Source organism: Ovis aries, chromosome 13 (genome assembly GCF_016772045.2).
Source record: "Ovis aries strain OAR_USU_Benz2616 breed Rambouillet chromosome 13, ARS-UI_Ramb_v3.0, whole genome shotgun sequence".
Lineage (NCBI taxonomy): Eukaryota > Metazoa > Chordata > Mammalia > Artiodactyla > Bovidae > Ovis > Ovis aries.
The window spans coordinates 80,855,876-80,881,238 of NC_056066.1; the positions used below are offsets into that span (position 1 = coordinate 80,855,876).

Consider the following 25,363-nt stretch of genomic DNA (forward strand, 5'->3'; position numbering starts at 1 on the left):
GCCCATAGGGTCGCAAAGAGCTGGACACGACTGAAGCGTCTTAGCACATGCACGGGAGACAAGAAGAAGGCGGCAACTTTCTGTCTTGAAAACTCGAGCCTGCAGGATCCGACCAGAGGGCTGGGCGGCATGGGTGCGCGAGGCATTGTCTGTCTACAGAGGCTCAGGACGTTCTTACGGGTGATCGGCACAGGGACCTCACCACTGGTTCCTCCCGTATCTTCCCCCCGAGAGGCGCTGGCCCAACACCTCACCTCTGCTCTGGATCGCCGCGCGTGACTTCTCAGACAGAGACTCCGCTGAGTGAAAACAGCAGTGTGCTTTTACATCCCCAACCTAATAACTCATCCGAAGGCAGGATTTCACATACACCTGATTCATAAATTGTGAGATTATATTTAATTAATTCAAGGTTGGTCTCACTTGCAAATTTCTGCTCTCGATGAGGTTAGAACAGGTACAGCTTCTTCAGTGCCGTGTCCCATGGGCGCCCAGCCCAGGGCACGCAGTATCTGCTCAGCTTTTCTAATTGAATAATTAATATTCCCTTAGAGGGCCGGAAGAATCTTCACCCCCCCATCAGCCTGCCTCCTGGGGAGCAGCACTGTCTTCTCCACCTTTCAAGCTGGAAGAAATGAAAGAAGCGGAACCAGGAGAAAAGGAACATTAAGACAGACCCGAAGCTCCAGCCTCTCCTTCCATCCCGCTGCCTGCCCCAGGGCCAGCCCTGAAAGAGCCTTGTTCCTTCATTCGCTCTTTTACGTTTGTTTATTGCTGATACCTCCCTCCGCTGTGCTAGACGTGGGCGCAAGCAAGCGCCACATTCGGTACAACCGCAGTACTAGAAATAAATTAACAGTACATGAAATTCAGAACTGTGACTGTATCCCCTCCCCAGAAGCAGATTCCTTAATTGACTGTTTAGGGGACTGTGGTTTTCTTTTCCCCCCCTTTCCCTCTGCTTTTTCCAAAATGTCCGTTCACATCAGCCAAGCAGCTACCTTGGCGGGGCGGGGGGTGTCCATCAAGGCACAGGGCTGCCGGTGCCCGCAGTCACAGCTGGAACGAAGCGCATCTCCTCTGTGGGTGGCACAGAGCACGTGAGCGAGGTGCCCACATGCCCGAGGAGCCCAACGGCATGGGGACACGGTGCCCTGCCTTCTGCCAACAGGCTGCCGGAAGGGTGAAATGGATGTTGGCTTAATGAAAAAGAACAAAATCGAGAAAAGAAAAGAAAACATCTTTTCCAGTTCCTACCAAGAGTCGTGGAGATTAAAATTAAGTTAACCATAGAGATTCAGAGTAGAAAGTGGTTTTGCAAAGTGCTTAGCTGCAAGGAGACGCTGGACATTCAGTCTGCTTTGCTTTCTTGAGAGAAGGAGGGTATTTGTCAAAAAGCAGCAGCTTCACTTCGTCTCCACTGTCAGTGTATCTCGAGTTGAAGAAGCTTATTTTCTGCAAGTGCCTTCAGCCCCAGACATGTCTGCAGTCTATTTATGTTTGGCTAAAACAAACAGAATGAAGCAGAGAGGATATCATTCATATCATGACGGGAGGGAGAACACAGGACATTCTTGACATCCCGCATATACAAATCACGGAATGTCTTTCTAACTAGCCGCTCCTGTAAATCAACCCAGGCACCCCTTCAGAAAGAATCTGCAGGAAAGTGATCTGACTTCAGCTGGCAAAAGAGGAATTGGATTATTGAAGAGCTGTTCTTCTTGGGTTATCCTCAAAACCAGCGTTCAACATATATTGAGCTGGTCACACAAAGAGATGACCCAGAAGCCCCCAGACCCAGGCCTTGAAGAGTGTTTAAGCATTGGGGTGGGTGTTCAGTGGAGTCTCGAGGGGCTGAAAGCAAAACAGAGGGCAGAACATGGTGGAGGGTCATGTCGTGACCCTGGCAACGAGCTTGGCTCGACCTGAGTTCCTGAGTTCCTGCCATGTGCCTGGGAGAAGTCCGCTTTTCTGGTCTTCAGTAAATTCCCCAGCCCATCAAGGACAGGATCCTCAGCAGATGGCACGCTGCCTCACCACCGTGATCACCAACTTCTACAGGAAAAGGTACAGAAATACAGTGTGTGTGCTCAGTCACGCAGTCGCGCCCGACTCTTGTGGCCACGGGGACTGTAGCCGGCCCGGCTCCTCTCCCCATGGGATTCTCCAGGCGAGAACACTTGAGCGGGCTGTCAGTTCCTCCTCCAGCTTCCTGACCCAGGGACTGAACCCACCTCTCCTGCGTCTCCTGCACTGGCAGGCAGATTCTTCACCACTGAACCACCTGGGGAGGCCAGAGAAATGCGCACTCACCCACTAACTGTGTCTCGCTACTCAGTGAAGGCACGGCAAGCTTTACAGTTTGAAAGTTCAGTCAAATGTGCTGGAATGTTTTAATCACGTGTGGTGCATCCCTGGGGATCGGGGCTAGAGGGTGAACGTAGAAAACACGATCAAGCCCGTGCGGGCACTGAGCAACATGTCTGCCTTTCCCCTGCAAAACAAGGCAGCGTGGGAAGTCTCACTCTGCAGTCATCCTCAGGACCCTGAGCTCCAGTAACTCGCGCTCTTGGGTTTTGTCGTTTTGTATTTTTTTTTTAAATTAGTCATCTAGCATTCGTCAGCCCACCATGCTCCAGGCTCTGTGGAAACAAGGACACCCAGACTGCTTAGATTGGGCTCCGAGGAGCCCACAGTCAAGAGGAAAAGTCTAATCATAGTTGCAACAAGGTTAACAGTTCTAGTTGAGGCCGAATTTACCTAACCAAAAGATTCCATTGTTGAACATTTCTGCCAAAACTTAGATATATAGCAAAGACATCCAAACCAACCATGAAGTAAAAATATTACCTACCTACTCTTGCTTCAGTCGTGTGCGACTATTCGAAACCCTATGGGCTGTAGCCCACCAGGCTCCTCTCTCCATGGGATTTCCAGGCAAGAATCCTGGAGTGTGTTGCCTTCCTCCTCTGGGGGATCTTACCAAGCCAGGGATCAAACCTGCATCTCCTGCTGTCTCCTACATTAGCAGGCAGATTCTTTACCACTAGCGCTACCTGGGAAGCCCAAGTAAAAATATTAGTGTTGTTTTAAATACTGAATTAGCCAGATCCTAAAAATTGTAATAGCACAATAAGTTATGGAGCAATTTCCATGTGCCAAGAACTGTGCAAAGCTCTCTTATCTTTTTCATTCATTCAACAATTACTGTTTTAAATCTGAGGCCATTCACTAAACTGTACTGCTTATGTTTGTACCACTGACGGGAAAAAAATGTTTATAATTAAACCATGACCCATTGCTCTCTCCCTAGCACTTAGAATTTCTATTTTACATTTACTGAGAGACTCTTTGAAATTTATTTTTTTTAAGATTTTTATAATTTGACACTCCTGTGTTTATATGAAAAAGGAAAAGATAAGCCACATAAATTGGTTAAGGCATTCCTGAAATATCTTCCAACTGCCCCCTGGCAGCCATTTTAAGATAGCATTGATTAAAGATTCACCCTAATTTCTGAGATGTTAAAATATAAAAGAAAGGTCTTAGAATCAATTAAATGCTATTTGTAAGGTATGTCCTATGCTCCAGGTTCCCTGAAAAAATGCTGAAGATACAGCAACGTATGAGACGCAACATCCTAACCCTACTGGAGTCTAAACGGCAGAGTCCGGAGTTTAACAATTACAGGTATAATTGTTTGATTGCAAGTTTGATGGGAACCACAAGAGAAGAATCTCATAAGGCTGTCTACAAGGTGATCCTTACTCACCAGGGGGTCAGGGAAGATTCCCCTGAGGATCTTTACTTGGAAACAGGGAAGATGAGTTGGAGACAGAAAAATAATTAAAGAAAAAGTAGCACTTTTTCATTAAAGCCTTTCAGCAGCCGTATCTGGATGGTACTCTAATTTTCCACATTTACAGAAATGGAGAATGGGAAAGCTTCAGTAAACTGCCTGAGAACACACAGCTAGTAAATGTTCAAGCTGGGATCTGTGTCCTCTCAACCAACGAATTGCTCTATTTGTTTGGATGGGCAGACTCGGTTCTTCCTGCTTTAGAGAGAGAGTGAAGAGGGACTTCCGGCGAGAGAGACCCTGCAGTGTAAATCCTGATGTGATTAACTCGTTTCAATGCTAAGAAAGAAAAAAGAGTTTATTTACATCACAGACTCCATGTATCCCGGAACCAGGGACCGGGTTCTATCCCTGGGTTGGGAAGATCCCCTGGAGAAGGGCAAGGCTACCCACTCCAGTGTTCTGGCCTGGAGAATTCCACGGACTGTATAGACCATGGGGTAGAAAAGGGTGGGACACGACTGAGTCTCTCTCACCTTCACTTCACTTTCAGTGGCATAGGGCCAGAAATATGGGCGCAGTAAGAGACCATGCTTTGGAACTTCCTTCCAAACAATTAGGTTTTTAAATCTGCGGCTTAAGTAACTTTTGAAAACATATTCAGAAGCCCATAGTCCATGTGGTTGTAGGTCCAACCCAGCTGAAAGAATGGACCCATTAAGAATTTTTCCAATTAAGAGGCATGTCTAACTTTACAGCAGGGATTTTTGTGTTTCTGCTGTTGAATTTCAGAGAAGGCAATGGCACCTCACTCCAGTACTCTTGCCCGGAAAATCCCATGGGCAGCAGAGCCTGGTAGGCTGCAGTCCATGGAGTCACTAAGAGTTGGACACGGCTGAGCAACTTCACTTTCGCTTTTCATTTTCATGCATTGGAGAAGGAAATGGCAACCCACTCCAGTGTTCTTGCCTGGAGAATCCCAGGGACGGGGGAGCCTGGTGGGCTGCCATCTATGGGGTCTCACAGAGTCGGACACAACTGAAGCGACTTAGCAGCGGCAGCAGCAGCAGCTGAATTTACTCCTAGATATAGAACCTGGCTAGATTTTTTTTTAAAGGCTATTATACTAAGCAAATGTTGAAAATCTGGGACCCAAGTTCCTGGGGCCACTGTTTACCGGAAGATAGAATGTGGGAGGAACCCACAGCAGCCCGGGAAGGGTGTGGTGAGCGGGCGAGTCTTGCTCACTTTGTGAAGCTAAAAACGCACATACCTGCATGCTCAGCTGCGACCCCGTGGACTGTAGTCCACCAGGCTCCTCTGTCCGTGGGATTTTCCAGGCAAGAGCACTGGAGTGGGTTACCAATTCCTCCTCCAGGGGATCTTCCTGATCCAGGGATTGAACCCGAGTCACCCGGGTCTCCTGCAATGGCAGGCAGACTCTTTACCACTGAGCCACCTGGGAAGCCCCGAGTTCAAAATGCACAGGGCTCCTTACGTGGCCATTGGTTTCTTCAGTGAGGGCTTACTCGGCACCGCCTCTAGGCGCTCACACTGCCGCACGGAGTCACCAGACCAAGATCCCTGCCCTAAGGGAGCCTACAAACAATAAAGCAAGCTCGCAGTGAACAGCAGACAGAACAAAGGCGTCAGTTCCACAGCATCAGGTGGCAGGTGCTGTGGAAAGAGATAAGCAGAGCGAAGCGGAGGAACTGGGAACCGGAGACCGGCTGCAATTTCGACAGAGCCAAAAGCTCTGGGGGAAACTGCTGTTACAGCAAGTTGGGGCTTCCCTGGTAGCTCAGACGTGAAGAATTTACGCGGGTTCGATCCCTGAGTCAAGAAGCTCCCCTGGAGGAGTAAATGGCAACCCAATATTCTTGCCTGAAATATCCCATGGACAGAGGAGCCTGGCGGGCTACAGTCCGTGGGGTCACAAAGAGTCAGACGTAACTTAGCAACTAAACGATAGCAACGCAGCGAAGAGCAGGCGGAGGAAAGCACAGAGGGAAAGGCGAGCACAGAGGCCTCAGGCGAGAGGCTCCTGGTTTGGTTGGGAAACAGCAGAGAGGCTGACAAGACCGGAGCAGAAACCCCAGAAAGGGAGACGGGGAGAGGTGGAATGGCGGCTGAACAGGCCCATAAATCTGAGGGCCGTGGTGAGAAGGTTGACTTTCTCCGTGAGTAAGATGAATTTCCCTTGGGGGTGTGAGCAGGGAAGTGACGTGATCTGATGGGTCTTTCATTCTGATTGCTGAGAGTGTTAGGAATTGACTGTAGGTAGCCAAGATTGAGACCATTTTTCACTTTCCATCCCCTAGGAGTGCGCTTTGTAACTGGCTACCTCTTTCCAGAGCAGGCTTCCCAGGTGGCGCTAGTGGTAAAAACCAGCCTGCCGATGCAAGAGACAGGAAGAGACACAGATTCAATCCCTGGGTCAGGAAGATCCCCTGGAGGAGGAAATGCAACCCACGCCAGTATTCTTGCTTGGGAAATCCCATGGACAGAGGAGCCTGGTGGGCTGTGGTCCATAAGGTTGCAAAGAGTCAGACACGACTGAAGCGACTTAGCATGCAGCTCATTGCAGAATGGTGAAGGGGAGGATGTCCGGGTCTGGGATTTCCTATCTGTCTTGCTAGTTTCTCCCAGAGACCCATTTGTATCTCTTCTGTTAGCCTCAAATCCCCCCCCCCGCCCCCGTTTAAGACAGACATAGAGATGCCTACCTAACAGGATTATCTCCAAAATAAAACACACATCCAATACTTCATACTCTAACAGGCATACAGTAGATGCTTGAAGATATACAAGAAAAGTTATTTCTTCATATCTCCCGAAGAAACAAGAAGTTTCATAAGCTGCTAATTCTGTAGTCCGGAAGATATTCAGATTTATCACCTTTACTTTAGGTTGGTTTGCTTGAGTAATTAATGCAATGCTAAGATTTTATTGGTGAGGTGCCCAGGATTTTAGTAACTGAGTTAGCTGAACATGAAAGGTCTTTAAGGATGAAAGATATAATAAAGTCTGCTCTGTTACAACTCATATTTCCTGAGCCAATTAGCTCACTCCTGATTGGTAAATCGGTCAATGATGTATATATAACGAGGACGTCACGTCCATTCACGTGTAAGTTTTTCCAACACGTCACTGTTTAGCAGCACTAAGTGACAGCATCCAGACGCGGAGCCCACTGACCGTTGGATAAGCCCACTGACCGTTGGATAAGCCCACTGACCGTTGGATAAGCCCACTGACCGTTGGATAAGCCCACTGACCGTTGGATAAGCTCCCTAACCGTTGGATAAGCTCACTAACCGTTGGATAAGCTCACTAACCGTTGAATAAGTTCACTAATCGTTGAATAAGTTCACTAATCGTTGAATGCAGGAAGCCACAGAGAATGTGTTCGGTTCAGAGAAGTCCCATCGACATCCTTTTGGGTCAGATGGTCAGCCTTAAAAGTCCAAATTGTCACAAGACGCAGGAGACATGGGTTCGATCCCTGGGTTGAGAAGATCCCCTGGAGGAGAAAATGGCAACCCACTCCAGTATTCTTGCCTGGAGAACTGCATGGACGGAGGAGCCTGGAGGGGTACAGTCCACGGGGTCACAAAGAGTCAGGCACAACTGAGCACGCAGGCATGCATTGCAGGCTTTTAAAACTCCAACCTGCTATAGCCCCGCAGTCTCGATAACTCCATCAACTTATTTCTAGTCATCGACAATCACTTCATTATTTACAAAGTAAAGTCCTTTATTTGCTGTTCAGTTCAGTTCAGTTGCTCAGTTGTGTCTCTTTGCAGCCCCATGGACTGCAGCACGCCAGGCCTTCCTGTCCATCACCAACTCCTGGAGCTGGCTCAGACTCATGTCCATTGAGTCAATGATGCCATCCAAGCATCTCATCCTCTGTCGTCCCCCTCTCCTCCAGCCTTCAATCTTTCCCAGCATCAGGGTCTTTTCCAATGAGTTAGTTCTTTCTATCAAGTGGCCAAAGTATTGGAGCTTCAGCTTCAGCATCAGTCCTTCCAGTGAATATTCAGGACTGATCTCCTTTAGGATGGACTGGTTGGATCTCCTTGCTGTCCAAGGGACTCTCAAAAGTCTTCTCCAACACCACAGTTCAAAAGCATCAATTCTTCGGTGCTCAGCTTTCTTCATGGTCCAGCTCTCACATCCATACGTGACCACTGGAAAAACCATAGCTTTGACTAGACAGACCTTTGTTGGCAAAGTAATGTCTCTGCTTTTGAATACGCTGTCTAGGTTGGTCATAGCTTCTCTTCCAAGGAGTGAGCATCTTTTAATTTCATGGCTGCAGTCACCATCTGCCGTGACTTTGGAGCCCAGGAAAATAAAGCCTGACGCTGTTTCCACTGTTTCCCCGTCTATTTGCCGTGAAGTGATGGGACCCGACACTATGATCTTAGGTTTTTGAATGTTGAGTTTTAAGCCAGCTTTTTCACTCTCCTCTTTACTTTTGTCAAGAAGCGCTTTAGTTTCTCTTCGCTTTCTGCCATAAATGAAAGTCACAGTCACTCAGTGGTATCCGACTCTTTGTGATCCCATGGAGTATGCAGTCCGTGGAATTCTCTAGGCCAGAATACTGGAGTGGGTAGCCTTTCCCTTCTCCAGGGGATCTTCCCCACCCAGGGATTGAAACCAGGTCTCCTGCACTGCAGGCGGATTCTTTACCAGCTGTGCCACCAGGGAAGCCCAAATGGTGGTGCCATCCGCATCTCTGAGGTTATTGATATTTCTCTCACAATCCTAATTCCACATCAAGATTTTCTCTCGCATCTTGAATCTTGATGAAGCTTGTGCTTCATCCAGCCCAGGTTATTGGCTGTAGTGTTGTTTTATTTGTTATGAATTTAACAAGTGGTTTTTAACTGGGCTGGTGTTTTTAGTACGGTTTTGTTTTTTTACTAGTTCTGAACTAGTCTACCCTAATCTTATTTTTGCTTTAAGCGCTATTATTTTAATGCAAGGTTTTGCAGAATGCAAGATTCGTCAAGGAATGTATATCATTAGAGCAGAGACACACACCTGGGCCATGCACGCCAGAACAAAGCAGGACACAGCTGAAAACAGGCATGGACGTGAGTTTGATCTGAAACTAACAGCCACCAGAGGGCAATGGCTCTGGAGACTCACATGCTCAGTTCAGAGTCAGAGTCTACCAACATCTGATATGTGACCTTAAGAAAGTCGTCTAATTTCATGAAGCCTAAGATTCCCCTGTCTTTGAAAATGGAACTAATAATATCACCCCCATCAGTGGAGAATGAGGTTGAAATAAAACCATACGTGTACAGCACTTACTAACTGGGAGCTGTTAGAATACGGTAATGGGCTTCCCTGGTGGCTCAGCCAGTGAAGAATTCTCCATGCAACACGGGAGACTTGGGTTAGATCCTGGGTTGGGAAGATCCCCTGGAGCAGGGAACAGCTACCCACTCCAGTATTCTGGCCTGAAGAGTTCCATGGACGGCATAGTCCACGGGGTTGCAAAGAGTCAGACACGACTGAGAAACTTTCCCTTTCACTTTCATGAGAATACAGTACACACAGAAGCATTTTTTAAGCAAACAGGTTTCCAATGAAGTGGTATAGGAAAAGTCATCTTCCCAACAGAATGAGGTCAGACAGGTCTCAAAATCAATGCTTCTGTTTAAGCACAACTGTTTTTGTACATTTGGAGCCCAGCTTAACTCTGAATCATCCACAGCTGAGGGATGGGTGAACTCTCCAAACCCGAGCAGGAAGAACCTTGCATTCTGGCCTTCACTCCTTGACTGCCTACATCTGGACCACTGGTCCAAACCCAGTTTATTTGTGCAAGACGATATTGAGGGTGCATATGGGCCTCTGTGTGTATGTGTGTTTGTGTGTGTGTCTGGGTTCCTTTTCTCTACATATGAAAAAAATAGCCAAGGCAAAGACAATGCTCCCACAGCTGGAAAAGATGAGATCATTTGTAAGTGGCTTGTTAAATCGCACATCATTTTCCTGATCAGCAGTAGCAAGCCTGCATTTTCAGGAGCTGACGCGATTTATCATGTTATTATATATTTAGGGGCTTTTTGAAAATGCTGTTATTTACTCAACCGACTGTGTATATAGACTATTTAAAGCAGATTTTTGACCCAGTAGACTGTACCAGCCCCATCTATCGTCTCAATGAGCATGTAGGGACTCTTAAATATGCAGATTATTGATACAATAGACTGTGAGCGCTGGAAACGTACCCTAGACGGGTACATTCAAGTCACTGGGGGATGATATGTTTCTAAAAAGCACTTTCAAAGCAGACCTATACAAAGAGCCAGGCTCTATGGGAAAATGTACATCTGGATGGAGGGACTCTGGTTTTGGAGGGAAATTCTCGGTTTCTAGAAATAGGACGCTCTCATTATTATCTCTTTATGGTCTGCCCAAGTGTCTGTGAACATTGAAACTACCCTCTACTGAATGCCAGGCAATGCCGCCAACGGTCTGAGCTTCTATTATTCTACATACGAAGAAACCATTCTGTCAGAGGTAGCACAGATTCATCCTTGGATTCAAGGTATGTGTTGTGCACCATCCACTAGACAGCAAGGGCTTGATTTGCAAGCCACAAATATTCTCTCTGGCTAATTCTAGTCAAAATAAGGAATTTTCTGGAAGACGTATGGAGTGTCTCACCGAAAGAGGAGGAGCCAATGGGCTTCTGAAGATCTTGGGGACACAGGCAAAGGCGATCTCTGCTTGACGCCATTGTCAAGAGCCATCCGCTGCAACCATTTTCCATTCTTGTGTCATGGGGTCAGAATTCATGTTCCCTGGATTCTGATTGGCCTAGCTGGGGTCATCTGCTCATGCTGCTGCTGCTGCTGCTGCTGCGTCGCTTCAGTCGTGTCCAACTCTGTGCAGCAGCAGAGACAGCAGCCCACCAGGCTCCCCCGTCCCTGGGATTCTCCAGGCAAGAACACTGGAGTGGGCAAGAGTACTTTAGCATCATCTGCTCATACTAAACAGCAAACAAATATGAAATGCCCAAAAGGGAAAGAAGAAAGTCCTCATGCTTTTGTTTCACCTCTCTGCTCTTTAGACAAAATGTCAGATATTTGAACACATACGCACATGCTATCTGGATTACTCTTGTTGGAAAGCCGTCCGCATGTGCTGGAGTCTCAGTAAATTAATCTCCCAAAGACTAGACTCTCTGTCCTGCTGGCTTCTCCCCAATGTGCCTGGGAGACAGCAGATTGATTCCTCCTGGACCTGCTGATGTTATTCTTATATGAGTTCCAAACTGATCATAAGCCTTAAAAAATAAAATCAGCCATGCTACCTACTCTAACATGAAGGGGGGAGATGATTTCAGCAAATAACTCACCTAAATTGCAAAAGCAGAGGGGGTGATTAAAAGACAAAGCACCCCCACCAGTGGGAAATGGATGACACTCTGGCAAAAGCCTCAATCACTTTTTTCTTAATTAATTGATTGATTGATTGATCAGTTGATTGTACTGGCTGCACTGGATTTTTGTTACTGTATGCGGACTTTCTCCAGGTGCGGAAGCAGGGGCTACTCTTTATTTCGGTGCCTGGGATTCTCATTGCAGTGGCTTCTTTTGTTGAAGAGCATGGGCCCTAGAGCACAGACTCGGTAGTTGTGGTGGTTGTGGTTTTGTTGCTTCGAGGCACATGGAATCTTCCAGGACCAGCGATCGAACCCGTGTCCCGTGCACTGGCAGAAGTGAAAGTCTCACACGTGTGTCCAGCTGTTTGTGATCCCATGGACTGTAACCTGCCCAACTCCGCTGTTCACGGAATTCTCCAGGCAAGGGAATACTGGGGTGGGTTGTCATTTCCTTCTCCAGGGGATCTTCCCCAGGATAGAAGCTGGGTCTCCTGCATTGCAGGCAGATTCTTTACCAGCTAAGCCACCAGGGAGGCCCAGGTGGATTCTTAAACCACTGGACCACAGGGAAGTCACTGTTGCCAATAACTTTTGACAATAGCTACCTCAAGAAGTGTTCTTGGCACTGAGCCTGCAGCAATGAGCAAGGCGAATAAGCTCCTGCATTTGGGAGCCTCATGTTCAAACTGGGGCGAAAGATTTCTCGCACTAGGTCTTCCAGTTCTTGGCACTATTGCCATTTAAGCCAGATCATTTTTTGTTGTGGAGGCTTTTCTGTGCACTCTGGGATGTTCAGCAGCAGCCCTGCCAACGTCCCCAGGGAGCAAAATCACCCCAGCTGAGTCATCAAGAGTAAGTTGGATACTACTGATGAGAAGTGGTAGGTGCCGATATGTGTCTATAATTCAGTGTGTACTTTGGGGCTGGGCCCTTCCTCGGGAAAACGTCTCTGCTGTTCCATATGAGGAGGACATGGCAACTCACTCCAGTATTCTTGCCTGGAGAATCCCCATGGACAGAGGAGCCTGGCAGGCTACAGTCCATGGGGTCAAAGAGTCAGACACAGCTGAGTGACTAGGCACACAGCTGTTCCATATAAGCAAGATTCCGAGACTGTCTATTGCCTACTGGCTTACTTTAGGCCTGGATTACCTAAATAATCCAATACTTGTTCATGATTGGCTTAGACAAATCAGGGCCCCACACAGTCCTGGTGACGCCAGTTCCACCCATACTTGATAGGTTAGGCGACAACCACACTGTCCAAGGTGATGTATCCTGGAACGCTGAAGATCTTTCCAGCAACGCCCAAGAAAACTTCATTTTTAAATGTTTATAAGTAACACTGGCTTCCCAAGTGGTGCTAGTGGTAGACGAGACACAAGAGAGGCAGGTTCAATCCCTGGAGTAGGAAATGGCATCGCACTCCAGTATTCTTGCCCGGAAAATTCCAGGGCAGAGGGGCCTGGCAGGCTACAGTCCTCGGGGTCACAAAGAGTCGGATATAGCTGAGCAACTGAATAACAGAAAATTAGCAAGGCCTGGAAAGGCAGCCAATGAACTCTTTCAAACTCCAGAGACAATGGCTAATTCCCGTATCCTCTCCGAATAGTCAGTCAAAGGTCCTAGAGGCTTCGAATACGAAGATTCTTTGCTAATAATTCATCCTCCTCCAGGTCACGAAGCTCTGGTTCTTTTTGTTTGTTTGTTTTTCTCCAGGAAGAGAAGAATGATCCTTTACACTGAAAAGCAAATTCACTAACCAATTAGCCAAATACTGCCTTTTTGCTGTTGTTAAGAAAAAATATGCATATATTATTATTTTTAAGAGAATTCTGATTTTGTAGAAGTGATTTGGGCACTGCAGAAAACTAGCATTAGAAGCCTTTAAAAGCAGAGGGAAATACATGAAGCAGAAACAAAACACAGGCGAGCGTGTCAAGGACAGGACAGTGGACGCATCATGAGCCGCGTGCCTATAGTCCCCTCTGGAGAGCACTAGATCCCAAAGCCTTTCGTCTTCGGTCCTTTTCCTCCCCTGGGACAATGACCAGTTTGGTACCTTTGTCCAGGCAGGAAGAGTGCTGACACAGTGGCCTTGAACCTTCTCTATTTACCCATCTCCTTTGTAGGCAGAGACAGAGGAAGGATGCCAAGCCTTGACAAACCAGCCCTAACCTTCAACCAGAGGGTCAAATATTGTCTATTGACACACATAGGTGGAATCTGGAGAGACAGTACCAACAGTCCTACGTGAAGGGCAGCAAAGGACACACACAGACATAAAGAGCAGGCTTCTGGACACCGTGGGAGAAGGAGAGCGTGGGGTGATTCGAGAGAACAGCCTTGAAACAGACGCACTGTCATATGTAGGATAGAGAGCCAGCGGGAGCGCGAGGTCTGGTGAGGGGAACCCAGAGCCGGTGCCCTGACTACCCGGAGGGGTGGGCGGGGCTCGGGAGGGAGGGGCCGCGTGTCTGCCTGTGGCCCATTCAAGCTGATGTATTGTCATTATCCTCCAATTAATATAAATAAATAATTTTTTAAAGGGTCAGAAAACCTTGGAGAATTTTCCATTCGATTATTCAAACTGTTGATTCAAAGAGATCAACTACCTCTGTATCTCCCGGCATTTGGGCCATTTCCAAGAACTGCTTCATCCAACTGTCCAGCGGGGTTTGGCCTCAGATCAGACTCACTGTTTTATATAAGTTGCCTCCTGTAAAAGCTAACCTAGTTAATTAAGAACTGAAATAGGCCAGGATTTATTTGACAGAGTTGCCAGAGTTATTTAGAAATGCTAATCCTTTTCATCATTTACTTTTTTGTTTGTTTGCTTCTTGTGCTATAAAAATGCTCAATCTGATAAGGGGATTTAAGTGAACCCAGAAGGAATGGATTGAGAATAACGCTAGGAGTCTGATGGATTGTTGTTTTGTGTTTTGTTTTTCTTTCAGTCACCACTTGAAAGAGTAAATACTAAAAACCCTGAGAAAGCCAGCTTCAAAACGTGGCTCTCCACGATGACGCCTCTGCTCTTGTAACAGTAGTGAGAGGGCGCGCAGGCCGAGCGCTTCTGCTACTGGCCTTCTGAGCGCCCCTCCGTTGTCTCGGCTCTCTCGATCGGCTTTAAGGCTGGTCCTGCTCATTTCTCCAGTTTACAGAGGATAGAGGCGGCGCGCAGAGTCTGTGGGTCTGCTGCAGGTGACAGTATGCTGTGCCTGAGGCGGGACTCGAACCCGGGCAGGCTTGCCCCAGACGGCTGTGCTCTTCCGCCCTGTGTTATGTGCCCTCCGTGCCTTCTTCTCCCCTTCTCCCCAGCGTTCACCCTCCCCAGTGCTCTCCATGGAGCCCCTTGCTTCACTGCCCACCCTGACCTTACGGCACTTCGTGACTACTGACATCTGGGACTGAACGTTTCTTTGCTGTGAGGGGCTGTCGTGCGGGGTGGGTGGCGGCGGGGTGGTTTAACAGCATCCCTGGCCTCTCCGCCCTCTAACCGCCTGCTCTAACAACCAAGGATGTCTCCAGCCCTTGTCTGAAGGCACAGATGCCCCGGTTGAGAGCCCTTGGTGACCCAGCTGGCCCTTAGGGCCGCACGTTGCTCTATTTCTGCCGTCATCCAGTCGCTAAGTCGTGTCCAGCTCTTGGCAACCCCATGGACTACAGCCTGCCAGGCTTCCCTGTCCTTTGCTAACTCCTGAAGTTTGCTCAGATTCCTGTGCATTGAGTCGGTGATGCCATCCAGCCATCTCACCCTCTGCTGCCCCCTTCTCCTCCTGCCTTCAGTCTTTCCCAGCATCAGGGTCTTTTCCAGCGAGTCGGCTCTTCTCATCGGGTGGCCAAAGTATCAGAGCTTCAGCTGAAGTGTCTTCTATAGAAACCAGCTAATAAACTCATGCACCTTGAAGTGCAATGATGAGATGAAAGAATGTCTATGTTTTTACGGGGAATGTGTTCTTGATCTGCCTCATGTCAAATGAACAAAAGTTGAATGGAGGGGTTTGAGGCAACGCAAGGCAGTGTGGAAACCCTGCTCCACACCCAGGAATGAGAGAAATGGGAGGAAATTCTAAACACTGTGGTCCTCCTAGCCAGGCTGGTCACAGTGATCATACTGGGGAGACTCCACCAGGAAAGAGAAGAGTTGGAAGGTCCCATATCTGAGCCATTAATCACAGAAGTGAAGAATACCAGGGCTAGGGACGCCTTGACTTAATCACTGCTCATAGACATGAAACATCTTTCCACCTTGGACTCCTGCGATTCTAGAGATAGCAAAGACTTTTCACCAGAGAAGCAAAGGCCAGATTGCTCACTGACATTGCCAATTTAGCTTCTCTGAAGGGACAGCGAGCCTTCTTCTCTCTTTCTTGACGGGAAGTGGTCACAGCCACGAACTTAGCAAAAGAAGCAGGTTAAAATTTGTCCGTTCCTGGCTAATGCAGTTAGACGTTTTCGAGAAAAGGCAATGAGAAGTGGTCATTATCCATTATCTGCATGAAATATTTCAGAGAAAGGAACAGCATTTGCCAAAAAAAAGAAAAGATGTTTGACTTGAAGCCAAGCAAGGGGGAAACAGGATCACCTTCTAGCTCCGTGGGAAGGCTGCGCTAATGGTGTTATTTCAAGTAAAATGGGAATGCACATCTGAAAAGATACAGATGGCGCGTCGGCTTCATATAGTTTCTGAAGGTCGTTCTGGACAGTGATTTACTGCCCCTTTTCTTGGCGATAAAGCCACAAAGCCCCTCCAAACTTTCCAGTCTTGGAAAAACCTGTATACATGCTGCTTTTGTCACTGAGCCCCTCAGTTGCGTCCGACTCTGCGACCCCATGGACTGCAGCCCACCAGGCTCCTCTGTCCACAGGATTTCCCAGGCAAGAACACTGAGGTGGGTTTCCATTTCCTACTCCAGAGGGTCTTCCTGACCCAGGGATCAAACCCACATCTCCTGCAAGTCTCCTAATGGCAGGCAGATTCTTTACCGCAGAGCCACTGCGGATACCCGTTTATATAGCCCAATGTGGGGGAAAATGTATAGAGAATCAGTATATACATTTGGCTGAAAACACTTGATATCACTTGAAAAGTCGAAGCCTAAAACTCTTAATTTGAAAGGAAAGTCTCAGTCCTATTGTGTAGTTTCTTTGTCCCTATTTCATTTCCCTTTACTTTATCCCCTGCTCCTGATTTATGCTCTCTTGTTGTGGGGATAATATAGGGATAATGATTTCTAAGCTGAAACTATCAGAAATCTTATGAAGTGGCCCCCTTCTCACCCTTCTCCATGAATATTTTCTCGCTCTGCTTTTGAGAATTGTCACCAGAACATTTCCCAATAATAACACATGCCAAACTGAAATTCTAGGTAGCTGAATATAAAGTATTTTTTTAGGAGACCTTCTGCTTTGAGCATTAGTCATCTCTCATTGCAAAGCCCAAGGCCTCCAACAAAGACCTTTTTGCTCAAATGGTGGGTCGCTTTATTTCTTGAAGATTGCAGACATTATCATTACGGGTAATGACCTAATAACTTGCCATTTGATGTTTGCACATCAGTTCTATGGAAGTTCCCAGCATACATACCACTGGCTCCTTACATGAATGATTTAATATTAAGTAACAAATCCAAACTGGAGCGAGCTCTTTTCTTGTGTATGACACACGTGAGACCAGCTCATATCTGATGCAGGTTTCATCTAAAAGCTGTTGGTTTGAAACAGGATTTAGGGGCGCTTGATGCAAAGAGCTGACTCACTGGAAAAGACCCTGATGCTGGGAAAGATTGAAGGCAAAAAGAGAAGAGGGCGGCAGAGGATGAGATGGTTGGATAGCATCACTGACTCAGTGGGCACAAATTTCAGCAAACTCTGGGAGACGGTGAAGGACAGGGAAGCCTGGAACACTGCAGTCCATGGGGTCACGGGAGTCAGACTCGACTTAGTGACTGAACATCGACGAAAACAACCACCACAAAGAATGCCAAAGCCAGCTGCTTTCAGCTGTCTGTGGGTCTGGATGGGGGATTAGGAGGCACCGTCTTTATAAAGTGCCTACAACAGGCCTGGGAGTCAGAAGGTATTCCTGCAGCCTCGGCGTGTCGCACACTTTGCCGTATCTGATATTCCTAACCAGCCTAGGAAGCAAGTACTCTGTGTGACCCTGTGGACTGTAGCCCCCCCGGCTCCTCCATCCATGGGATTTCCCAGACAAGAACACTGGAGTCGGTTGCCACTTCCTCCTCCAGGGGATCTTCCCGACCCAGGGATCGAACCCTCATCTCTTACTTCTACTGCACTGGGAGGTGTCTTCTTTACCACTGAGCCACCGGGAAGCCCCACAAATGCTATCATTGTTCTTATTTTATGGATGAGGAAGCTGAGCCTCTGAAAGTTTCAGTAACTTTCCTGTGACCACATTTAAACAGTAACTGGCAGATTTGGACTGAGCCCAGCCTCATCCTGCAACCAGTGGGCCATTCTATCTTCTCATGAACTGATCAGTCTTTGAATCAGTGAATTTTATTCTTTTTTTTCTTGCTGGGTTTTTCCCTGTGTTACTGGAAGCAGTTGTCTAAGCCACAGATATTTCACCTTTTGGTCCCTAGAAAGAAGAAGGGGTTGGAACTTTTAAAGCTGTATTCTCTTTCCAAAACCAGTACCCATATACACATAGGAACATAGGCAGAGAGAAGTAGCTTGCCAACTATCTGGCTCCTAATGAACAGTTTCACAATTTACAGTAAGACTTCTCAATGTTTCTTGAGGCTCTGGATCCCCCAGGGATCTTGTTAAATGCCTCTTATTCGATAGGCCTGAGAGTCTGCATTTCTAGCGAGTTCCCAAGTGGTGCTGCAGCTCATCCAAGGACCACCATTTGAGTAGCAAAGGTTTATGATACACTTTCTCTTCCATTTCCTCCCTTGTCCTAACAAAATGCTAAGAGGTAGGCAGGCTTAGAATGGTTACTTCTATTTGGAATTGACAGAGAATCAAGGTCAAAGAGATGGTATCAGAAAGTACTGGAAGAGCGTGCCACGTTTTTGAACTCTTCGCTTCCCCTGATTCCTTTGGTTTAGAGCTTGCAAATGGATGGGTCCTACACGTATTTGGTTTCTTCCACGTGGTTTGGTCAAGCAAAATTTCAGGCAACGCTGGACCCCGTGGTTGTCCCTTGAGCAGCAGCTGTACTCTTTCAATGCGGCGTGGACTGTCCAGTGACTCGCAGTCCCTCCGTGTTGGTCCAGCTGAGTGCCAGTGCTATTTACCTTTGCAGCTCAGGACCGTTTTTCTCCCATCTGGTCTACTCTGCCCATTTAAGTTACCTCCAGCAACGCATGAGCTTCTCATGACCTTTTCCTCCCCAAGCCCATGCCAAGTCTCTCCATAACTCGGCTCTCTGCTCTCCTGGGCCATCGGAGAGCCAAGGAGATAAAGTTCCTGTGCAATTTTACTAAAGCATGTTACTTGTGTTAGCAGCGAAATAAATATTCTTTGATAAAATGAGTAAACAGATCAACCGCAAAAGGAAGACAGAGGATCCACTTTCTCTGATTTAAACGAGCTTAGTCCTTTTTTGCTGATGACCAAGAAGTGCAGAAAGTCACAGAACATGATTTGGAAACAGCTTTACAGTCCAAAAAGCTGTGATGACGGCCCTAGAAAGTGCCTATCACAAGAGTCCAGTAAGTAAGTGGACTGTTTCCTCATACAGACCCCACCTGATATATATCCACTGGGCATATAAAATATTCCAATTAGCCGAACGTCTGCAGGAAATAATAAGAGAGATGTTCTTGTTTTGATGACCTTCAGAAAGCTCTCCATCCGTCTCTATAAAGCACTGCTGGGCCCAGGAGAAGCCTCCTGCCATCAAACCACCCCATCTTCAATATCCCTTTAAACAAAGAGCTCTATGTGTTCAGTCCTGATGTTCAGAAGGAGGAAAGAACCAGCCCTGCTCTCTCAATCTGTGCACACAAGTCACGCTTATGTTAACGAGTTCTGTGTGGTATGGCAGGAATAAAAATCTATATGAAAATTGAATTGAAAATGTCTCTGTTTAGAAATATGCCTGCACTTAGATTTCTCTGGGTGGGAGGGAGGCTGAGCCTTGTGATATCTGGATTCTCTGTAAAGTCAGGTCTCTGTTCAGAAATGGTGTCAAGGATCCCGTAGCCTGGTAGCCGACCACCTGCTGGGACACAGAGCAGACCCAGCCGCTCAGCACGGCCCTCACTCTGGGCCTAGTCCTCACTGAAAGGCGCTCAGCCTCCTGAACAGTAAATCCTCCATCTCTTTCACTCGGCCTGCCAACACGAGTGCCAATTAGTGCCAATAATAATATACATATTAACAGACTTCTAGACCACAGTCGCCAGAACACTAGAGGCTCGTGACAGGGAAGTCTGCCTCCGTGTCATCATTTCGTGTACCGACTGGGTCCACAGCCAGAAATTCTTGCGATCCCCTCATTTACGTCTGCCCTGCACACCGCAGAATCTTCTTGTGATTTTAAACTGTCATTTAGTGGGGTGGGTTGGTGAAAACGATCCTGTCACCATGGGGTATGTTTTTAAATGAGGTCTTGGTTGAATTTTAGTTTCATTTTAAAAAAATCAACCTTCTTGAGTTTTATAATCGCCTCAGGTTATAACTCTTCCACCTCGTCTGCTGCTTTAAAAACTGTCAATGCTTTTCCTGTAAACACTCTACTGTGGATTTTCAAGGCAACTACAAAAATGGATGCCTCGCAAAAGTCTGGTATCTCACATCCTGCTACCGATGAATTATTTTGCACAATTTTATTTGAACCATTCTGACTACAGGTTTGGGGAACAACTGAGGTGGTATTTTTTTAACTGTTTCCCTTTTGTTTTTTTTAACATTTGATTTAAAAGGAAATGTCTAAAATTTAAGGATTTGTTCCCAAATTTTACCCATCTATTGACAGAGTAAAAAGTTTGTAGCTTGAATATTGTATTTTTCTAATGACATCTCTCCCCTGTTTCAATCAAGAATTTTGGAGAAGACCAGGCTAATATTTATGTAATATATATCATAGAACAGATAATGAGTTTTTTCTATGACAAAAACTACCCATAATTTGAAAGCTGTGTGACTCTTTTTTGAATCAAAATATGCTCCTGATAAGTGTATTTTCTGGTGTTTTGCAGTCTTAATGCTTATTTGCAGTCTTCATACTTAAAAAGCTGCAATCCACAGGTCAGGGATTTCTGGCAACAAGAATTTAGGTGGCTGGGATGCTCTGAAAAGATAATTTGTGGGGTCTCTCTGGTTTTATCATTGAGGAAAGTTTATCAGAATGGCTGTAATTCGCATCTGATCTGGACGGGGCGGGGCAGGCGGGAGATTTACCCATCACAGGCGCCAACTGCATTGCTGAGAAGTGGAGACAGGGATTGAGACCGGACTAATCCCCTTTCACTGTATGATCTACTTGTTCATTCACTTAGATCACTTGTGGACATCTTTCAGTGCCTGGACATGATGTGAGTGCGGGCAGAAGCAAGATCTCTGTCTTCAGGGAGACAGATATTCCATCTTTACATTTAGTGAGAAACAATCAGTCACTAAGCAAGCCCTCAAGATGATTTCAGAGTACGATCAGTGCCATGGTGCTTTCAGCAAATAGATTGATATGCTCTAGAATCACAGAGAAGGGGTGACTGGTCAGGGAGGACCTCTCCCAGAAGGCGCCAATTGAGCTGAATTCTAAGGCATGAAAAGCAACCAACTTCCGTAGGGGAAGAGCTTTCTAAGCAGAGAAGCCTGCCACTGCAAAGAGTCACAGTCGAGGAGAGATTGGCAGATGCAAGAAGGAGCAAGAGGGCTGTTGTCCTGTGGGCACAGAGGGCGGGGCGAGAGTACTGGGTGATAAAGCAAAAAGGCAGCCGTCGAAGCCTGCACGCGATCAGACTTCAGGCGAAGGGCTTGACTTTTATTACAATTTATTCATATGTGTGCAATGCAGCAGAAAGACTTGCAGGAGTTACAACAGCCAGAATAAGGAGTAAGGAAGATTCTAGCAGGTGTGTGTGTGTGTGTGTGTGTGTGTGTGTGTGAGATCGAGTGTGTCCGACTCCTTTGCAACCCCGTGGACTGTCACCCACCAGGCTCCTCTGTCCATGGGATTCCCCAGCAAGAATACTTGAGTGGGGAGCCATTTCCTCCTCCAGGGGAATCTTCCTGGCCCAGAGATCAAAACTGCGTCTCCTGAGTCTCGTGCTTGGGCGTGTTGAGTCGCTTCCATCGTGTCTGACTCTACGACTCTCTAGACTGTAGCCCACCAGGCTCCTCTGTCCATGGAATTCTCCAGGCGAGAATACTGGAGTAGGTAGCCTTTCCCTTCTCCAGGGGATCTTCCCAACCCAGGGAAAGGACCCAGGTCTCCTGCATCACAGGAGGATTCTTTACCACCAGCACCACCTGGGAAGCCCGTTCTAACAGTTAGTTCTCTGGAAAACAGCCTGGAAGAAGGGAGAGCAGGAAGCCCATTTAGCTGCCGGAAAGAACGGTGGAGGCCGAGCAGTGAGGGCAGTGACCGAGGGGGCGGAGGAGAGCTCTCTGGACAAGAGGATTTCTAGACACGGAACTGAGTGTGCTCAGGAATCAGCTGTCCTGGCGACATGGACACTTTGAGTGGCCACTGTCAGGCGGTGACAAGGGATGAAATTAGACATTTAGGTTAGAAAGTGAGATGTGGGCCCCAGAAAGTGTGACCTTCAACCTAGAATCCACAAGGAGGCTCTGCAGAGGACACGCCTTTCTCTTTGGGCCTTGGCATCAGTGTGATCATCAGCTTAGCTAAATAAGTATTCATAGGAATAAACTTGCCAGGAATAAAGTCAACTAATCCACTTTACCAAGATTTACATGTGATGCAATCTTATTAAACAAATCTCATCAATAGAGAGACAGACAGACACTCATTAGGCGCCCCAGTCACCCACACTCCGCCTGCCTCCCCTCTCTCTCCTCTCAGCTGCCGATGGCAAACAAAGCCCCTTAAGTGAACAGTCTTCAATGTATAATATTAAAATGTGTTTTGTAAAACTCCCTGGAACCCCTAGCCATTGTTCAAACACACTTACTCCGATAGATGCTTTGGCATTTTTTTTATGAGGCTTTTCAATGTGTTACTTTATCGGGTGCATGAGATTGAGTCTGTTCTGCAGAAGAAAACAGACAAAAAGGGTCTCTCAGCACGAGTTACTCTTCTGTAAAGGTTATAGTAAACATGTCAATGCCTAATTAAGCAGAAAATTTTATCTGTATTGTGGGGGAGGCATTTGCTGTCTGCGACTTTTCTTCTGGGGAATCCATTTAGAAGGACATAGGAGACTGTGAAGTTGAGCTGGGCTGGAAAGCTCAGCTTCCAAATGTCAGCATTAAAAAAGAACACTCCTAAAAAAACACACACATGCACACTCCTTTTCTCCTTGTGTGAAAGTGGCTATACTGGCCAGGCAGATTGTCTGTGGGGGGTGTGTGTGTGTGCAAACGCCTGTCCCTGATTGCATGTATTTTTTTAGCACACACACAACATAATATGAATTATTTCCCAACTTCCTATTAAGTGTCAGGCTTCTCTGGTGGCTCAGAGGGTAAAGAATCCGCCTGCAATGCAGAAGACCCTGGTTCGATCCCTGGGTTCGGAAAATCCCCTGGAGAAGGGAAGGGCAACCGCCTTCAGTGTTCTTCTGGAGAATCCCATGGACAGAAGAGCCTGGTGGGCTACAGTCCACAGGGTCGCAAAGAGTCGGACACAACTGAGCGACTAGTCAGGTCTTGGGCTAGGCACTGAAAATAGAGAGGTGAATAAAACCTGGCAGTCATTAACCGAAAGGACTGAGCAGCAGCCCTCCTGTCCCCCTCGGTGTCTTCACCAGCTCTGTGTGTGGGTGTAGATGCTTTGTTTTGGTGATTCTTTCACTCATAGGTGAGGTGACTATATGTCTTAACCTGGAACAGTCCTGGCCAATCTGTACCCTCCCAAAGTATGAGTAGTAAAGCCTTTTTAATTTTCAAAAGTGACTCTGCATTATGGGCAAAGTTTGCCTGATTCTTTGGAGTATTTTGCTTGGCTCTGTAACAAGTCATTTATTGATGTTGTGAATAGACCTTCTCCTTCAGCTTAATGCTATGACTGTTTTTGCAAACATAAAAACTAGTCCAGAAAAAAAAAAAAAATGCAGTGCGAATGGGGTGGGGCTATCTCATTCAGTTGCTCTAAGCTAGAGTTTTCTCGGGGCTTTGTGAGTCGTAAAGAACCCGCTTGCCAATGCAGGAGACATAAGTGACTGGGGCTCAGTCCCTGGGTCGGGAAGATCCCCTGGAGGAGGGCACAGCAACCCACTGCAGTGTTCTTGCCTGGAGAAGCCCATGGGCAGAGGGGCCTGGCGGGCCACAGTCCATGGGGTGGCACGGAGCCGGACGCGCCTGAAGTGACTCGGCACACACACAGCACAGCCTTTTCTTGCAGGTGGTGACCACTTACTAATGATTGTCTAGATTGAGAAGCTTTTTTTCCTTCAAATCAGTTTATGGGACTAGAGACCAGCAACACCAGCTGAACGAAAAATCCACTTGCTAGGGAGAAAAGCACGACACCGACGGCAACAAAAGCGAAGGAGCAGGACCGCAAACCCGGCAGCGAGGCTGAGTGCTCGCACTTCCTGTCTCACGGTAGACCCTTAAAACCACGGCCTCCAGCCTCCATTATTCCCAGAACTCTCCCCTTGGAGGCGGTTATCTGTTCAGAGACATCTCAAGGAAATCTCAACCTTTAACCTTTGGCTCTCTGCAAAGTTACCTTATTCACTAGATTGCTAATAAAAAGAGAGTGGAGCCTGGTGGTGACGACCGCGGATTCTCCCATCACATGGGGGGGTTCAGGCATGATCTTGCAATGCTAACTTTGTGGCCTTGGAAAATTTTCTTAACTTCAGAGCCTCAGTTTCTGCATCTGTGAAATGAAAATAATAATAATTCCTGTTTCATAGGGATATTGATAAAAATGAAAGAATGTATTTAGAGAGAATACTTACTCAACAAATGTTTTTCACATTCAGTGTGGTCCATGTACATATACGTGGACTACACACACAATGGAATACTGGTAAGCCATAAAAAAGAATGAAATATGGCCATTTGCAGCCACATGGATGGACCCAGGGTTTATCATACCCAGTGAAGTAAGTCAGACAGAGGAAAACAGATGGTAAATGATATCCTTTATAGGCGGAATCTAAAAACCAATACAAATGAACTTATTTACAAAACAGAAAGAGACTCACAGACACAGAAAACAAACTTATGGCTACCAAAGGGAAATCGAGAAAGGATAAATGAGAGGTGGGGGATTAACATGCACACACTCGTACACGTGAAACAGGTGACCCACAGGAGCCTACTGTGCAGCACAGGGAATTATATTCAATATCTTGTGATAACCTGAGACGAAAATGATCTAAAAAGATGTGTGTGTATATATATATATATATATATATATATATACAAATGCATATAATGAACCATTTTGCTGCGCTCCAGAAACTAACACAATATTGTAAATCAACTACAGTTCAATTTTAAAAAACTAATTTTGGAAAATAAATGAATGAAAATCTAAAAAAAAAATATTCTTCATGTTCAGCCTTTGGAGCCCTCGGAGTTCCTGACTGCAGGCATTTCCTTCTAATAATGCCCCGTCTCTCCTCTCTCCCTTTCTCACAGGAGAGACCTCCCGTGTTTGATCACCCCTTTTTCGAGCATTATCACTGGTGAATGGAAATAGAACCATTGCACTGGGGAGTTCTCCCAAGCGCCCACCTGCACTGAGGGGGGAGATAGACCCTCACAGGGAAACGACTGCATTGATGTCGTGCAGCCCATGCCAACCTAAGACCAAATGTCTCTTGCTTTGGTACAACTTTGGTTGCATTTTATCAACGTGGCCCTGAAAAGGCCAGGTGCAGAAAATGAGGACCTGGGCATAAGCAGCCACATTCCTCATCTCCCTGATGGATATTTGCCTATCAATTCCCTTCGCACCGGCTCTCTCGTGCCTTCATTTTCCCTACGCAATTACTGGCCCTAAATCCTTTCTGAGAAAGGGAAGC

General features: G+C 46.8%; 1 protein-coding gene and 1 long non-coding RNA gene across 5 annotated transcripts in view; one reads left to right on the plus strand and one right to left on the minus strand.

The window, feature by feature from the left end:
- The window catches only part of TSHZ2 (teashirt zinc finger homeobox 2), a 493,576-nt gene that overhangs the window by 261,241 nt on the left and 206,972 nt on the right, over window positions 1–25,363 (plus strand). The window lies entirely within an intron of this gene.
- Window positions 377–5,321, minus strand: LOC105608654 (uncharacterized). 2 transcript variants are annotated; one of them, XR_009595994.1, is made up of 5 exons: window positions 3,776–3,940; window positions 2,858–3,059; window positions 2,317–2,497; window positions 1,002–2,058; window positions 377–625 (listed from the first exon to the last, which is right to left on the minus strand). It is a non-coding gene; the product is annotated as an uncharacterized LOC105608654 (long non-coding RNA). The 2 variants fall into 2 exon arrangements; XR_006055756.2 differs by lacking the exons at window positions 2,858–3,059; window positions 3,776–3,940 and adding an exon at window positions 5,076–5,321.